Here is a 16,584-nt window from a genome sequence, read left to right on the forward strand (position 1 = left end):
TTGTGCTGAGAGTCTGGGAGACTCACAAGAGCAGCTGTCCCACATTCCATGTGTCTCAGTGATCAGGCTGTATTGTTCTGCAGCTCCTGTATCTCAACACAAGGCCTCTGTGGCTGCCCAGGCAGATGAAGTGAAAGAAAGCCATAGTTAGTCACACACATGCTCTACTATGCTTTCACCGGGAAGCAGCCTTTTGACCAGAATAAGGTACATCTTCCTGTTTGCAAGGGAGCTGGGAAATGTGGGAGAAGAGAAGGTCATGTCTGGTGAACATCACTAGTTCTACCCCAGGTGACAGACAATTTCACAGAGCCACTCATCGCCTGGGGATTGCAGAATACATCACAAAGGACCCTCTAAGCACTTTCCCTAAACTATTGTGCAACATGTTTGCCCCCTCTGTCTACAACTAAACTGTGCTTTACCTGCATTCCTTGGGCTAAGTGATGGAGCACACTTAATTTCCTCATCTGTAAAATAGGGATACCAGTACCAGTCTAACAGGCTACTATGAAGACCTAAGACGATGCATTTATATAAACTGCACATCACTAATGCACACATGTGTGTTCATGGAAATAACAGCCATAGCTACCGGGCTAGCATTTCAGCATGTAGGGCAAGGAAACCCTGGTTCAATGCCTAGAACTTAGCATCCAGAGTAGTCACTGAATGGTGACCCCCATCCAGTTCCATCTGACTTCTAACTGGCTGCTCTGGTGATTGTTTGTTTTTAGTGCCTTTCAAATTTACCTCTGCTTTAACATATCTGCTGATGATATGAACGTCTGTACTTATGTCTACTAGTTCTTACCTTAGAGTACTGGCTGGGAATTTTTTTGTTTTCTGACGTGGTGTCTCACTCTGTTGCCCAGGCAAGAATGCAGTGGTGCTATCTTGGCTCACTGCAGCCTCTGCCTCCATGGGTTAAAGCGATTCTCCTGCCTCAGTCTCCTGAGTAGCTGGGATTACAGGTGTGCACCACCACGCCTGTCTAGTTTATGTATTTTTAGTAGAGATGAGGTTTCACCATGTTGGCCAGGCTGGTCTCAAACTCCTGACCTCAAGTGATCTGCCTGCCTTGGCCTCCCAAAGTGCTGGGATTGCAAGTGTGAGCCACTGTGCCTGGCCTACTGGCTGAGATTTTTTTAATGAGCTTTTTAATGGCATCTATCCCAGATACCTTACAATGGGATTCCCTTGCAGGTGCTTCCATTCGCACTTAGCCCGTGGTCAAACCTGTCTATTTTGCCACATTCAAAAGTGAATTCCAATGAATACTGGAGAAGGCCACAGGGTCTGGTTATTTTTCCAATCACATAATGCTGATTTTCTTGTTTTGTTTTGTTTTCGTTTTTTTGTTTTGTTGTTTTTGTTTTGTTTTGTTTTTTGTTAACCACATGTATTGCAAACCCTTCTTCCTAAAAGCTTCTTGGCATGTGGTCATCTCTGGGTCACATCAGAAAGGACCAGTTGCAAACAAAACCACCTTGAGGCTAGACAAAAGGGAAAGAATGAGATGGACTCTTTCTTGCTGGGTTCTTTTGGAGATGGCATGGCATAGCAGGGTGAAAGAAACTTGGCTTTGAACTTCAGTTTCAATCTCAATTCTGCCATTTGTATACGTGCCCTTAAACAGATGGTACCTGATGTAGTTTAGATATTTGTCCACATTGAAATGTCATGTTGAAATGTAATTCCCAATGTTGGAGGTGGGGCCAAGTGGAAGGTGTTTCGGTCATTGGGGTGGATCCCTCATGGCTTGGTACTATCCTGGCAATAACGAGTGAGGTCTTGCAAGCTCTGATTGTTTAAGAGTGTGTGGCTCCTGCCCCTTCTCTCTTGCTCCTGCTTCCACCATGAGAGGTGCCTGCCCCCTCTTCGCCTTCTGCCATGATTAGAAGCTTCCTGGGGCCTCACCAGAAACAGATACAGGTGCTATGCTTCCTGTACAACCTGCAGTACTTGAGCCAATGAAACCTCTTTTCTTTATAAATTACCTAGTCTCAGGTATTTATTTAAAGCAGTGCAAGAACAGCCTAATACAATGTCCTGTTGTGGGGCCTTTCCTGGCGGGAGAGGAGGGCGGTACAGGGAGGACTCCATAAGACAACAGGCCAAGGACTATGGCTTGGTAGGTACTGAGCATTTGATGAAGTCTAGTTCTCTTACTCAAGCTTCAGGTGACACACTCATCACAGGGCACCTGAAGTATCACAGGACTGTGCCAGCGGAGGAGTCATGGACAAGTTGGTACAGGATGTGTGCAAAAATAGTATCCTCTTTATAACTTTCTGTTGACAAAAATGGAGCCATCTCCAGAAAGGAACCATGAGACCTTCTCATGGCTTGAACTCTGACCTCCAGAAACGTCCTCCAACAGAGCTGTCCAATAGTGGGTTTTCCTGCCCAACAGCCCAACACTTTGCCACCTGCTCCAATGCTATAGTAGGCGACCCCAGCAGCAGGATTGGAATGATTATTGAAGTCGTTGCTTCATTCTCAAACTACACCAACCAATGCCCAGTTCAGCTTTCCCCACCAGTCTCTTGGCTATTTCAACCGAATTACAAAAACGCGAAGATAAAATAATTAGAAATGCTCATTTGTCACTGAGAATCTGGCAAGCAAAACCTATATTTTGCAGGCAGTTTTAATATTGTGCTTTTTTGTGCTTTCCTAAACTAATTTAGCCTACTAATTTTCTATAATTACCTGCATGCTCTTAGCTTCCGCTGGTCAGATGAGTTCTGAGACACTTATATAACTGGCATTAAAAAGATGCATTTAGCGGCTCAGATGGTTAAAGTAACAAAGCCTATAGAATCCAGAGGTTATTGTATTCTCCCAAAAGTACTTAAATAATAGCCTAAAATCTGAAGAATTACTTTAATACTTCAATAAAAATAACCCAATTCAAAACATTTTCAAGGAAACAGAGTTCTTTGCTCTAGGCTACCGAGTAATGGCTGAGAAAAAGTATATAGCCTGTCACTTCTGATTAGAGAACTGTGCCTCTGTGCTTTGAATGAGGGGCATGTCTGGTAATAGGAAGTGCAGATATTAAAGTTAATAAAATAATGTGGAATACGATATATATGAAACTTGACCAAGTAGAGCGCAGAATATAACATACATTACCCTGTTCAGTCAACTCCTGTGGCCCGGCATCTAATGACAAGCTTAATTTCTGTTTCCAATGAGAGTACAGCTAAAAATACAATTTCCAGATTAGACAAATATTTTATCCGACTCCCTGACAAATGTAACCAAGAATGGCTGATGTGTCTACACAGATGCCCAGCGACCATGAGAGGGAATGGACTAGGATATTGCAAACTGCTCAGCCTCAAAAGTCCGTGAAACCCCATCATCTTTGAGGTCATTATAAATAATTAGTTGCAGACACGGAGATGTTGAGGCTTCGCAACTAGGAAAGGACAAGGGTGGGTCCATTTCTCTCCTGCCCTGGGAGGCTCTCAGCTCCCTCTCGGCACAATTAGGCCTCCCCAAACCATCCAACATCAAGGCCCCTGAACACCCATTATTGCATCTTTAATCTAAAACCCCAACGCCAACCATAATGGTTTTTGTTTTTCAATACATTAACCTTCAACTTGTATTTTCACTATTAAATAACCAGCCTGAGAACCACCTAGAATTCTTTTTTCCCGGTCACCTACAAGAAACCATGCAGTCCTCATGATGTGACCCTCTTAAGGGATTTAAAAGCAATTCAATGAGCTAATCTCAGTAAACCTAGAATTAAAGTTCTTGTTTCCATATTTCACTTTCAAAATATTTAGAACTTTGACAGATATGACATTATGTTTTCATTAAAACAGCTGATTTCAAAATGCTGCTCTGTGCAGAAACGCCATAAACAGTTTATGATGAACTGCCACGCTCTTAATTAAAACAATAAATCCAGCACACAATATTTGTGCAGCCTCCGGTCTGACCTTTGCCTCTTGCTATCCACCACCAAGCCGCGGCTGCGTTCCCAACGCCAGACGTGGAAGGTTTTAAAACATGATCTGAAAGGCACTAAAGATAAAATAAGAGAAAACGTACCATTAGTCTTCGCAGTTATGATTAATTCAGTTCATATTTTACAATCTGGTTATGGAGTAAAACTGCAGACTTTACATCAAGTATTTGCCATTCACTATACCTAATGTATAAAAATGCTTGATATTTTAGAAAATGGCACCGAGCTAATTCACCACAACCCCATGAAGGACAGGAATTGAAATAATAAAAACAGAGAGTGATTCGCTATCCATCCAAAGCGAAGAGCGGATCGCACTCATTGGACGGTCAGCCTTGGACGATAAATATGTCGATTGCAGCCCGGCTTCACCACGCCACGTTTATCTCTGTGCTGTGAGATTTCAGATTAAAATATTCCCTAAATCTCTCACATCTCACATGACCCAGAGCAGGCAACAAGGGTGTTAATTACCAAGCAGTAATGACAGTAAATTTGTTTCCCTGGCCTGCAGTCACCAAGCTAACCTCCAGACTTGCCATCCCCAAGGAACGAAACAATTCTGAACTCGGGCTCACTTGCTTGCACCCCATAGAGAGAGAGCACTGGGCTGGCTGGGGGACCATTTTGCAGCCTCTCCATGGAGGGATGCGTGGACAGCCAGCATCTGAGCTCCAGGAGAAAATGCTCCTGGCTGTCTTTGGAGCAGAGGCTTCCTGCAGGAAGGGGAGGCAGTGTCCAGGCACCTTTGAGGGCATGGAGACCTACCTCATGATGCCCTCAGCAGGCTGGCCCCCAAGACACCTCCCCATCACACCTAACATGAGCATGTGTTCCCCATGCCCTTCCTCCAGGCTTTGTCTTACCTCCTTCTGTGTCTTTCCAGCCCTCTGTCCCCACCTGCTCCACATCCATATGACAAACACATGCACACAGTACATGGACCCATACAGACCTGGGGACAGCAAAGCCTCTGAGGCTGGGAGACCCAGGATGACAGTGAGTGGGACCCAGCTCTGCAGGTCCTTGTCTGAGTTGCAGGCAGAGTGCACCACGGTTCCAGAAAGATGGAGGAGAGGAAAGCAGTGATGGCCACGGGAGGCCTTGCAGGCTCGCAGCCCCGGACCTGGGTCCCTTCTGCCCACATTAGAAACAGTAGAACGCCAGGTGGGCCACCTCTCTCTGCGAGGGCAAGACCCCCACATTGGCCTACCTGGCTCCAGCCTTTGCTCACCTCCAAAGCCTATCATGCCTTTCCTCTCCCCTCTCCAGGACCCTTACTTCCCTCCAAGGGCCCCTTCCAGCCTACACAGCACAGTGGACTTAGAACTGTCATCGGGACCTGAGCCCTGGAGGGAACCAGTGCTACGCACCCCTGCCTGCCATGGAGCCTCTGAATCAGCTTCCAGGGAAGGCGCTGCCAGAGCCTTTCTCCCATCTGGTCCTAAAGATGTGCCTCAGCCCTTGTTTGGTTGGGGAATTCTGTCCCAGCCATCCTAGTTGTGAAAGGGCCCTGCAGGAAGGTTGGGCTCTGGGGGTCCCTGAGCATCATCCAGGGCTTCTGTGCTCCCCGGGCCCTGCCCCATATGCAACATGGCTCTCTGCCGGGGTTCTCACTCAGTGTCCTCGCTCTGTGTGTGTGTGTGTGTGTGTGTGTGTGTGTGTGTGTGTGTGTGTGTGTGTTTGTGTTCGGATGGGATCTCATTATGTTGCCCGGGCTGGTCTTGGAACTCCTGCGCTCAAGCGATCCTCCCACCCCAGCCTCCCAAAGTGATTGGATTATAGGCGTGCACCATCATGCCTGGTCAAACCTACAGCACCCAGTATTCCCAGGCGGTCTCCCATCCAAGTACTATCAGGTCCCAACCCTGCTTAGCTTCCAAGATCAGATAAGACCGGGCACATTCAGGGTGATATTAGGGTTATGCCTCACACTTTCAATCAAGCATTAGAGTTGGGATGGGGCCCATCCACCTCCCTGGCCTCACAAATTAAGGTACCCTAATAGCAGTTAAACCCCTCTGCCCCCCACCAACTGCCCCTACACCCAGGCACTTGGACCAGAAGGAACAGCCCCAGACCCTGGGCACCTGCCATCCCACCCCCTACATTTTCCAGCTGTGCAGCCCACCCTGGCCCACAAGGTCACACTACATGTATCCCTGGGATCACAGTGGCTCCTGTGAATATCACCATGTTTTAGAAAACTGATAGACCAGAGGAATAAAGTCGCCATCCTGAAGGCAACCAGTGAATGAGTGGCACCACGGAATTGGAATTGAAACCCACACCCAGCTGAGCGAGTGTGGCTCACACTTGTAATCCCAGTATTTTGGGAGACAGAGGCAAGAGGATCCCTTGAGGTCAGGAGTTTGAGACCAGCCTGACCAACATGGTGAAACCCCATCTCTACAAAAAATACAAAAATTAGCCAGGAGTGGTGGCGCACACCTGTGGTCCCAGCTACTCAAGAGGCTGAGGCAGGGGGATCACTTGAGTCCAAGGGGTTGAGGCTGCAGTGAGCCCTGTTCGTGCCGTTGCACTCCAGCCCGGGCAGGCAGTCTCACTGCAGCCTGAGAGTGAGACCCTTTCTCAAAGAAAAGAAACCCACATCCTCTGCCTTTAGGGCTGATGGGCCCTGATGGTAATGGCCACCACCATGCTATGCAACCCAACCCTCAGTCAGACCCTTGAGTTTCTCAAACTGAGACCCACAGATACATTCTCAGGGGTTCATGACTCCTTTTGTAAGTTTTAATTTTTCTTTTCTTTTTTTTTTTTTTTTTTTTTTTGAGACAGAGTCTCTCTCTGTTACCCAGGCTGGAGTGCAGTGGTGCGATCTCGGCTCACTGCAACCTCCACCCCTGGGTTCAAGCAACTCTCCTGTCTCAGCCTCTGGAGTAGCTGTGATTACAGGCATGCACCACCACGCCCAGCTAATTTTTGTATTTTTAGTAGAGTTGGGGTTTCACCATGTTGGCCAGGCTGGTCTCCAACTCATGACTTCAGGGGATCTGCCTGCCTTGGCCTCCCAAAGTGCTGGGATTACAGGCATGAGACACTGCACCCAGCCCGAGCAGTTATCTTTGATGTTACTCTTGTCATTGTTTTGAGGTGCCAAGAACTACACCCATATAACATGAGGAATTCAACCGATAAATGTGCATGTTCTGACCACTTCACCAACTGATTATTCCTTCATCTCCCTCCCTCTCCCCAGGCCTTCCTATTCCCTGAGACACAACAATATTGAAAACTGGCCGAGGAATAACCCTAAAATGTCCTCTAAGTGTTCAAGTGAAAGGAACAGTCACTTGTCTCTCATTTTAAATTAAGAGCTAGAAATGATTAAGTTTGGTGAAGAAAGCAGGTCGAAAGCTGAGATAGGCTGAAAGCGAGGCATCTGGTGCTAGTTAGTCAAGTTGTGAATGCAAACAAAAGTTCTTGAAAGAAATTAGAAGTGCTACTCCAGTGAATGATAAGAAAGCTAAACAGACTTATTGCTGATATGGAGAAAGTTTGAGTGGTCTGGATAGAAGATCAAACCATCCACGACATTCCCTTACGCCAAAGCCTAATCCAGAGCAAGCCCCTAACTCTCTTCAATTCTATGAAGGCTCAGCAAGGTGAGGAAGCTGCAGAAGAAAAGTTGGAAGCTAACAGAGGTTTGTTCACGGGGCTTAAGGAAGGAAGCCAACTCCATAATGTAAAAGTGCAAGGTGAAGCAGCACGTGCTGATGGCGAAGCTGCAGCAAGTTATCCAGGAGATCTAAGATTACTGAGAAGATAGGCACACTAAACAATAGATTTTCTTTTTGTTTGTTTGGGGTTTGTTTGAGATGGAGTTTCATTCTTGTTGCCCAGGCTGGAGTGCAATGGCGTGATCTCGGCTCACTGTAACCTCCGCCTCCCTGGTTCAAGCCATTCTCCTGCCTCAACCTCCCAAGTAGCTGGAATTACAGGCATGGGCCACCATGCCCAGCTAATTTTGTATTTTTAGTAGAGATGGGGTTTCTCCATGTTGGTCAGGCTGGTCTCGAACTCCCCACCTCAGGTGATCCACCCACCTCAGCCTCCCAAAGTGCTAGGATTACAGGTGTGAGCCACCACGCCTGGCCTGTTTGTTTCTTTCTGAGACGGAGCCTCACTCTGTCACCGAGGCTGGAGTGCAGTAGCGTGATCTCGGCTCACTGCAACCTCCGCCTCCAGGGTTCAAGCAATTCTCCTGCCTCAGCCTCCTGAGCAGCTGGGACAACAGGTGCACGCTACCACGCCCGACTAATTTTTGTATTTTTAGTAGAGACAGGGTTTCACCATGTTGGCCGGGCTGGTCTCAAACTCCTGACCTCAAGTGATCTGCCCACCTTGGCCTCCCAAAGTGCTGGGATTACAGTCATGAGCCACTGCACCTGGCCTAAACAATAGAATTTAGATTTTCAGTGTAGATGCAATAGCCTTCTGTTGGAAGAAGATGTCATCTAGAACTTCCATAGGTAGAGAGGAGAAGTCAATGCCTGGTTTCAAAGCTTTAAAGAGAAGGCTGGCTCTTGTTAGGGGCTAATGCAGCTGGTGACTTTAAATTAAAACCAATGCTAATTTGCCATTTCCAAAATCCTAGGGTCCTTAAGAATTATGCAAAATCTACTCTGCCTATGGTCTAGAAATGGAAAAACAAAGCTGGATGACAGCACATCTGTTTATAGCATGATTTACTGAACAGTTTAAACCCATTGTTGAGTAACACTGTTCACAAAAAAAAAAAAAAAGTTTTTTTTTCAAGATATTGCTGTTCATTGATAATGCACCTGGTCACCCAGGAGGTCTGACGAAGATGTACGAGAAGATGAATGTTGTTTTCATGCCTGCTAACACAACATCCATTCTGCAGCCCATAGATCAAGGAGTAATTTCAACTTTCAAGTCTTATTATTGAAAAAAATACACTTCATAAGGCTATAGCTATGATTGATAGTGATTTCTCTGATGGATGTGGGCAAACTCAATTGAAAACCTTCTAGAAAGGACTCACCATTCTAGATGCCATTAAGAACATTTGTAATGCATGGGAAGTACTCAAAATGTCAACATCAACAAGAGTTTGGAAGAGGTTAATTCCAGGCTTCATAAATGACTTTGAACGGTTCAAGACTTCAGTGGAGGAAGTGATTGCTGATGTGGTGGAAATAGCAAGAGAACTAGAGTTGGTAGTGAAGCCTGAAGATGGGACTGAACTGCTGCAGTCTTATGACCAAACTTGAATGGATGAGGAGTTGCTTCTTATGGATGAGAAAAGATAGTGGTTTTTGAGATGGAATCTACTCCTGGTAAAGATGCTGTGAACATTGTTGAAATGATGACAAAGGATTTAGAATATTCCACAAAGTTAATTGATAAAGTAGTGGCAGGTTCTGAGAGATTTATTCCAATTTTGAAAGAAGTTCCACTGTGGGTAAAATGCTATTAAACAGCATTGCACGCTGTGGAGAAATCTTCTGCGAAAGAAAGAATCAACTGAGGTGGCAAAGTTCACTGTTGCATCAGCCACTCCAACCTTCAGCAACCACCACTGTGACCAGTCAGCAGGCCTCAGCATCAAGACAGGACCCCCCCACCAGCAAAAAGAATATGACTTGCTGAAGGCTCAAACCATCATTAACATTTTTTAGCAATAAAGTATTTTTAATTAAGACATGTACATTGTTTTGTAGACATAATTCTATTACACACTTAATAGGCTACAGTATAGCATAAACATAACTTTTATATGCACTAAGAAACCAAAAAATTCATATGATTCTCTTTATTGTGATATTTGCTTTATTGTGGCAGTCTGGAACTGAACCTGCAATACCTCCAAGGTCTGCCTGTACACTCTTCTAATCATCAGGGACTAAAGGAATGGGAGCAGAATTAATGTGCAACTTATACACTGGGGTTGAAGGAAGACCAAATGGAATTATAGAATTCTGTTCATGGACGTGTAAGCCCTGAGTTAGTCCAACCTCAGAGTGGGAAGAAGAGAGTCTTCAATAAGAAGACTCTCCATTGAGTCACCTCTGAGTTTATGCAAGTCCATCCAAGTGGGCAACTGGAATCTTCTCTCTGTTCTTCCTTATTCATTTCTTCTACAGTTTCCTTGGCCTCTTTCCATTCCTAGGTGTCCCCTCTGGATCCATGCCCCATGCTGGAGGGACAGCATCGGATCTTTCAGCTCCTGCATCACACTGAGGATTTTAAATATCTCAGATTCTTCAAACTGTACCAATGACACTTTCTTGCTCATCTTGACAGCTCTTAGAGAATAACTTTCATGTGTTGTTATGCCAATGAATTATCTCCTTTTTATTGGTTCCTCTGGAAGGAATGATGGAGATAAAGAAAGAAGGAGGCAAGGAAAGAAGAAATCCCTACCTTGTCACCAGTGATATCATCACTCATCGCCATTGCTGGAGCATGGCTGAAACTCCATTTCTGGGAGCTGACTGAACTTCCTTACTCAAAATCAGACTTAATCTGAAATTCAGCCTGGTGATATTGTTGGGAAACACTTCTCCCAGAGTATCTGGGTGGGGTGGAGGGACTCTCACCTCCAAGTGAAACGGATTCCCACCTCCAAGAAGAAAAGTGATGGAAGAATTGGGTCAGCTCCACCTCCACTCCACCCCCAAGATATGTAACATTACCAGTCTGGAAAGCATCTGGGTCATACTTGTCAGTTCCCAATTCATGTTGTAAATAACAGTTTCATTTCAGCGAAATAACATCATCCTTCCCATTAAAGGAATGTTGCTGTTTTAAAATGGTGCTGGTTTTGTAACATTTTTGTTTTTAATTTGTAAGCGTGGCTTGGTTTTGTAGTTTTATAAAAGCTGTAAATATAAGGAGTTTTTATCTACTTTGGTAAGATCTGTAGTCAGGACTGTTACTCTCATTTCTATTGAGGAGTGATGAGGATGAAATGAATAATGTTCAGCTCCCTGCTAGGTACATAGGAAGAACTTAGTAATTGTTACTGAATGTTGATGTTGTTTCAGAATCATGTATATTACAACAAAATAATTCAAGTTATTATTGAAGGTCTACAAATAGTGTTTGCTTGTTTGTTTGTTGTTTTTTCAGACACTGTATCTCATTCTGTTGCCCAGGCTAGAGTGCAGTGGTGTGACCATAGCTCACTGCAGCCCCAACCTTCTAGGCTTAAGCAGTCCTCCCACCTCAGCCTTCCAAGTAGCTGGGACCATAGGCGTGCACCACCATGCCTGGCGAATTTTTTGCAGTGGAGGGGAGGGGTCTTGTTATGTGGCCCAGGCTAGTCTGAAACTCCTGGCCTCAAGCAATCTTCCGGCCTTGGCCTCCCAAAACACTGGGATTACAGGTAAGACTAAGATCAGTCTTTTTTTTTTTTTTTTTTTCTCTAGATAAGCTACATGAATCAAGCTTGAGGATGAAGGGGCTGAGCCACTGGGCCTCCAGGAGGCTGGGTCTCACTGGGGGGGAATGAGTCGGCCTAAAGAAGTAGCCATTAACTCACGAATGCCCACTACACACTGGGAGGGGTGCTGTGTAAAGACAGGAGGTGGGAAGTGCAAGAGGTTGGAAAGTGCAAGAGGGTGGAAGGAGAAGAGAAAAGCAGATTAGAGCAAAGGAAGGGCATTAAGAGCACAGAGGGAGCTTTCTCACTCATCCCCATTGTTCCAGCATGGCTGAGACCCCATTTCTGGGAGCCAGCTGAACCTCCTTACTCAAAACCAGACTTACACTGAAATTCTCTCTGCCCAGTGATACGGGTTGGGAGAGCACTTCTCCTGGAGCATTTTGGTGGAGTGGGAGTTTCTCACCTCCAAGCCTTTCTACCTGCCAGGAACTCTACCTCTACTCCCTATTCATACACACCTGATGAAATTCCACCCATTCCCCCAGATTCTCATCATAAGGAGAGAGCACGTAGGTCTATTTGGAGCTGGTGTGAAAATCTCTCCCCAAAGCCAAGGCATTGGTGGATTAATATTACCATTTCTTACCCTCTCCTTCTTGGTTATCAAGACAGACCGCAGAGTGGAGGCCTAGTACCCTGGGGGGTGGCATCTGCAAGGTGGGGACTCAGTGCCGTTGAGGGTGGCATTTGCAGTGTGAGGCCCCAATGCCCTGGAGGGTGGCTTCTGCAGAGTGGAGGTTCAGTACCCCAAAAGGTGGTATCTGCAGGGTGGAGGTTCAGTGCTCTGGAGGGTGGCATCTGCAGAGTGGGGGCCCAGCACCCTGGAGGATGGTATCTGCAGGTAGAGGCTTAATGCCCTTGAGGGTGGCATCTGCAGGGTGGAGGCCCAGTGCCCTGGAAGGTGGCATCTGCAGGGTGGACGATCAATACCCTGGAAGGTGGCATCTACAGGGTGGAAACCCAATGCCCTGGAGGGTGGCATCTGCAGGGTGAAGACTCAATATCCTGGAGGGTGGCATCTGCAGTGTGGGGGCCCAATGCGCTGGAGGGTGGCATTTGAAGGGTGGAGGTTCAGTGCCTGGGAGAGTGGCATCTACAGCGTGGGGGTTCATTGCCCTGGTGGGTGGCATTTGCAGTGTGGAGGCCCAATGCCCTGGAGGGGTATTCAAGAGATCCACCCACCTCAGCATTCCAAAGTGCTGGGATTACAGGGGTAAGCCATCACACCTGGCCTTGCCAGGTGTTCTGAAAAGAAGAGATCAGGACACAGACACACTGAGGGAGACCACGTGAAGACACAAGGAGAAGACAGCCTCCTACAAGCCGAGGAGGGAGGCCGCGGAAGAAACTAACCCCCCAACACCTTGACCTGGGGCGTCCAGCCTGCAGAGCTGCCAGGAAGCACACTGCTGTTGTTTAAGCCACCCCATCTGTGGTCATTTGTTCGGCCGCCCTAGCAGACTCATACACCTTTGGAGCCCAAAAGTCGAGAACTGACGTGAACTTCCCTGTGTTCCACTGTGCTGTCCCTTCCACCAGGCAGATCCTGCCCAGTTGGTCTAAAGAAGGTGGGCAAACGCTGAGCATCACCCCCGACCCCAGCCACCGTTCTGCCCCCTCGGACTCGCACCCCAACATTAGAGGTGGACATGACATGGATCAGCACAGGGAGCCGGTTACCTGGGCCTCCCTCAGTGCCGACGTCAGTAGGAAGGACCCGGGGCAACCCCCATTGACATAGTTTGGATATCTGTCCCCTCCAAATCTCATGTTGAGATGTGACTTCCAATGTTGGAGGTGGGCAGAGGGAGGTGTTTCGGTCATGGGGGTAGATCCCTTATGATGGCTTAGTGCCTTTCCCATGGTCATGAGTGAGTTCTCACTCTGTTAGTTCACGCGAGAGCTGGTTGTTTAAAGGCGCCTCCTCCTCCTCTCTCTCTGGCTCCCTCTCCTGCCACGTGACATTGGCCTGATCTGCCTTCACCCTCCACCGTGATTGGAAGCTTCGTGAGGTCCTCACCAGATGCAGATCAGGCCCCATGCTTCTTGTAAAGCCTGCAGAATCTGAGGTATTCCTTTTTAGCAGCACAAAACAAACTAATTCGTGCATGCATCTGCACTGGGTTGGTACTTTGTGGTGTACTTTCCACTGTCTGCCCAGGCACAGAGCAATGCTGGGTGCTGGCCCCTCAGTGACTGTGAATTCCTGCAGGTGGCCAGCCTGGCTCCACAGCCTCCCCAGAGCAGCCCACCATACCTCCCCACACCACCCGTGCACCCAGGGACACCCACCTCCCGGTCACTTACGCCACTGCAGTGCTGGGCCCTGTGGTGCAGGGCGGGAGGGCCAGAGGCATGGGTGGGAGCATAAGAACTCCTGGGGCTCAGCTTGGCTTTACAAGGGGACAAATGGACCATTTCATTTCCCTAAGTAGCCTTCCAGGAACACTTCCACACGGGGCTATAAAAGAAGGTTTAGAACGAGGAACTTTTAGAGGGGCTTTTATCTCTGTGAGTGTCTATTGAGTTTTATACCCCTTCAGGGTATCTGATGACTGTGGGCGGAGTGGGAAAAGGCCTCTCATTAAATGCACGAAGGAAGGAATGACCAGAAATGCCAGAAATGCGTTGGACTCTTTGCTCTCTGGCTTTCAGGTAATTATTGGGAGTTTTAAAACTCAGCTCCCGGCCGGGCGCGGTGGCTCAAGCCTGTAATCCCAGCACTTTGGGAGGCCGAGACGGGCGGATCACGAGGTCAGGAGATCGAGACCATCCTGGCTGACACAGTGAAACCCCGTCTCTACTAAAAAATACAAAAAAAAAAAACTAGCCGGGCGAGGTGGCGGGCGCCTGTAGTCCCAGCTACTCGGGAGGCTGAGGCAGGAGAATGGCATGAACCCGGGAGGCGGAGCTTGCAGTGAGCCAAGATCACGCCACTGCACTCCAGCCTGGGCGGCAGAGCGAGACTCTGTCTCAAAAAAAAAAAAAAAAAAAAAAAAAAAAAAAAAAAAAAAAAAAAAAAAAAAAAAACTCAGCTCCCATGGGAGAGCAGGCAGGAGAGTCAAGAGCAGCACCCTCTGGCTGCTGATGGTGATCTGGGTCCTAGGGGAGGTCCAGGCAGCGGCCTGCAGCGTCCCACCCCTGCCAAGGCCTCCTGAGGGCCACGATGGGCAGAGACAAGGAGCTGACCCACTGGAGGGGGCATGCCATGTGCACCTGCAGGCATGCAAGCCCCACAGACACCTGCACACACACACACACACACACACACACAGAGCATGCTTGCAGTAACTCCCAGGACCAGGGTCACCCACAGGGACCTGGAAACATCCATCCCCCCTTCCTTGGACCTTCTCTTCCCTGGTCAACAGGCCTGCACCCAATTCTACCCCCTAGGCCCTCCTTTCACTCCTCACCTCCCTCCCATCCTCTCTCTCTTCCCATCCTCGTAGTGACAACAGGCCATTTTCAGAAAAGGTGGCCGGGGGCAGCGCCATTGCTTCTGGCCACCACCTGCTGAGCACATCTGGGGACAAGCTGCAGTAGCCCTCCTGGGACCCAGGTCACTGGATTCCATGAGGCCGGGCCTGACGCCAGTGGCCAGGTGAGGGATGGCAGGCCTGAGAGCGAAGGGCAGTTTAGAACCCAGCTCTCACCTCCCTCCCTTCCAACTTAACAGCCAGCCACACCCTCAGGCTCTGGAAGGGAGTGCAGCCGGGTACACAATGCGCTCAGGTGCCCCCAGGTCCCTGCACATTTCCCCACTTGCCTCAGAACATCCCCTCCACTGCCATCCGTGTGTTAATGCCAAACCATGGGCTCCAAGGCCCCAGTGTAGAAGCATGGGTTAGAGTAGGCTTAGAGCAGCAGAGCCCAGCCAAGCAGTCACACTAGCTCTGTAGGCCACCCAGTCAGTACTCGCCAGAGCCAGGCACAGTAGCATGTTCTTGGGAACGCGGGCTGGAGAGCTCTGACTCCAGCTTTTGCGCTACCTGCCCACTGACTCTAAGTCTTGGTTTCCTCATCTGTACAATGGGAGAGAATCACCGAAGTAAGTCACTTCACAGGCCTGTTGTAAGAGCAGACAACACACTGCATAGGAAGTGCTGGGCACCACGCCTGGCCCACGATTTGGCTCTCAACTCCAACCATCACCATCTTGGCTATTTTCCTGGCTACCACTTTCCTACTAACACTGCATATCCTACCCAATGTAAACAACCGCCCAGTGACCCGCAAAAGGCTCAGGCTTGTCCAAGAGCCAAGCAATCTACATTTTCCCACCAACCTGCAGGGACAAGCAACAAAAGCATTGGCCTACGCTCAGCTCCGTAGCCCCCACCCACAGGACTCCAGTAGCATCTGACCCAGGGCCTGGCTGGGCCCCATCTGTCTGGAAGTCTTACCCGGTTCCTTCTCTCACTCCAAGGCCTCCAGATAACCGTGGAGGCCAAGACAGCCAGAGCCGAGCTCGAGAAATCGTTCGGTGCTGACGAGGAAGGACGCTGGCATTCCCAAGTCTATTTCCATCTCGGGACTCAGAAATTTTCCAGAGACACTCTTCGCACGGCGGTGAAGGCAGGTGCTTGCCAGAACAGTGCCCACACCCCCTGCTCCTAAAACCCTGCACCCCGACCCCCCAGCGAACACAGGTTGTAACTTCAAAAATCAGGAAACGGAACATTGCTAATTCTCACGGCAGCATTAACTCATTCGCTTGCACATATGGGGTACTTGGATCCCAGTAGGTCTTCTATATATATAACTTATTATACAGTAGGTGCAACTTGGGAGAATTAATGTTGCTATAGGAACATTCGGATCAAGGCTGGCTTCCAGAGGGAAGAGAGAAAAAATAAGTTTTCCTCCTCAGTGTACTTCTCTGTTTTGAGTTTCAGAGAGGAAGGAGCGGTGTAATCAAGTCAGATGAGGCAAGGAGGGGCTTCCCCTAGTGGTTTGGGGAAGGTGAGAATTCCTGGAAGCTGCTCGCTGGGGAGAGAAGACAGAAAAGCTCAGAGCATGAGCCAAGTGTCTTTGTGGCTAAGCAGACCAGGAATGGGACTTCAGGGGCCAGATCCCCCAGCCCTGGCCAGCAGCTCCAGGCACCAAAGCTGGAACATAGTCTTGGGGTGACCTTCCCTGAGAACGGGTTGAAAGC

The 16,584-nt window shown here is 48.3% G+C and overlaps 1 long non-coding RNA gene across 1 annotated transcript in view; it reads right to left on the reverse strand.

Annotated features, from left to right (window-relative positions):
- Window positions 1–16,125, reverse strand: part of LOC139360229 (uncharacterized) — a 28,145-nt gene extending 12,020 nt beyond the window's left edge. The window contains exons 1-2 of the long non-coding RNA XR_011617467.1: window positions 15,833–16,125; window positions 3,963–4,047 (exon numbers count right to left, since the gene is read on the reverse strand). This is a non-coding gene — a long non-coding RNA (uncharacterized lncRNA). The remainder of the gene's footprint in view (window positions 1–3,962; window positions 4,048–15,832) is intronic.
- Between the last annotated feature and the right edge of the window lie 459 nt (window positions 16,126–16,584).

This window comes from Macaca nemestrina, chromosome 20 (genome assembly GCF_043159975.1).
Source record: "Macaca nemestrina isolate mMacNem1 chromosome 20, mMacNem.hap1, whole genome shotgun sequence".
In the NCBI taxonomy this organism is placed as follows: Eukaryota; Metazoa; Chordata; class Mammalia; order Primates; family Cercopithecidae; genus Macaca; species Macaca nemestrina.